We start from the raw sequence: 1,968 nt of genomic DNA, 5'->3' as shown, positions 1-1,968 counted from the left end.
AAAATACCCAAGAGGTTCCCATGAATTATCATTGAGCTGCTCCAATACCGCTCCGATTGCAATATCAGAGGCGTCTGTCTTTAGTTTTAAAACAGCTTCCTCCTTAGGGTAGGCTTTCAGTGAAGCCTTAGCAACTCGCTCCTTTACTTCCTCGAAAGCTTTTTCTGCTGCCTTGTTCCACTGAATTGGCCTCTTATCGTTTTTCCTAGCCCCTATGAAATACTTATTTAGTGGATCTAACCACTCCGCAGCTTTTTTTAGGAACCTTCTGTAAAAATTAACTATTCCGAGAAAACGGCACATTTCTAAGACGGTCTTTGGTTTAGGATACTCTTTTATAGCTTGGACTCGTTCCTCGAGTGGCGCAATACCCTTACTATTTATCTTATAACCTAAATAATGCACATTATCTTTGGCAAAGTTACATTTCGAAACATTAATAGTTAATCCACACTTCCTAAGTGTATCGAATACTATACACAAATGGTCCATATGTGTCTTTTTGTCCTTAGACGCTATAATAATGTCGTCAATATAGCACGCACAAAAATCTAAACCTTGAAGCACCATGTCCATAAATCTTTGAAATAATTGCGCGGAATTACACAATCCAAAGGGCATCACCGTATACTCGAAAAGTCCAAACGGAGTGATTATGGACTCGCCCATTGGCTTTTAGACGGTCTGCAAATTCCTTCTTTCAATAGCTGTTGGAATTCGGTCTTAGCTATCTTGAGCTTTTCTGGATTCATCCTTCTTGCTCGTTCGACGATGGGGAAACCTCTTGTTACTATATGATGCTTTACTGAATGCGTCGCAGCTTTCCTAGAAACAGGCCTGGTTATGTCTGCGTACTGTCTTAACAATGTTTCGCATGGATTATCTTTACTTATAGTGGAAATTGCTGGAGTATCTATTGTAACTAACTCCGCTGTTCTATACAACAGAGTGTTGCCGTCTAACAATCTTTTATGTCTTAAATCTACCAATAAGTTATAGTAATGTAAAAAATCTGCGCCGATTATTGCTTTTGAGACACCTGCTACAATAAATCGCCACGTAAAGTCTCTACGGAGATTTAAGAGTCTCTCGCCGTACGTTTCTATTTCCGCACCGTTGGCTGCATACAACTTCAATGCACTGACTACCGGTCCGTGGTTACGCGTACGCGGAATTACGGATATGTCAGCACTTGTGTCCACTAAGAAACGCTGCCCGGTTTTTATATCGCTGATAATGAGGCGTCGTTGTTTTTGCGCGTCCTCAACCGCCTCTACTTGAGACGCTCGCCTTAGTTTTCCGCCTGCTTTCTTTGATCCGGTCCGGTCCAAGAGCACGGCTGTCTGCATTTCCACGACTCGGCGGCGAACTTTCTGTGATAATAGCACAGACCGCTGCTATTTCGTTGGGCGCTCGTTGACCTCGCCAGGCCAAAGCTTCTGCTTCTGCTCCTGTTTCGGTTACCTCGGAACCTTGCTCGATCTCTGCAAGAATCGCCAATTTCAGCAAATCTACTTCTTCGTCCACAATGGCCAGCACTTCTTGCATTCGTGCTGGTAGACGTTACAACCACAACGTGGACAAGAGCTTCTCACTTACATTGGCGCCCGCTAATCGCTTCGTTTCGCGCAAAAGCTCGGTAGGCTTTCTGTCGCCAAGCTCGACTCCCGTGAGTAATTGTCGCAGACGCGCTTCCTTGGACTTCGTTAACCGATTAATCAATGCTTCTTTAATGTGTGCATACGTACTTTGTTCGGGTGGAGCTTCCAACACATCTTGGACTTCTCTCATAGTGGCGGGAGCTAAACTGCGCGTCACCGCGGAACATTTTACCGATTTTACATTATGCGCGTTGAATTCCCTTTCTAGCATCAAGAACCATAATTTTGAATCCTCCTTCCAAAACGTGGGCAATGGTGCATTTCTGAAATCGCTGGCGTTGATTTCCTTTCCATCACGTTCCACGTG

Source organism: Ceratina calcarata, unplaced genomic scaffold (genome assembly GCF_001652005.2).
Source record: "Ceratina calcarata isolate Rehan_Ccalc_2016 unplaced genomic scaffold, ASM165200v1 scaffold527.2, whole genome shotgun sequence".
In the NCBI taxonomy this organism is placed as follows: Eukaryota; Metazoa; Arthropoda; class Insecta; order Hymenoptera; family Apidae; genus Ceratina; species Ceratina calcarata.
This window is presented reverse-complemented; position numbering follows the sequence as displayed.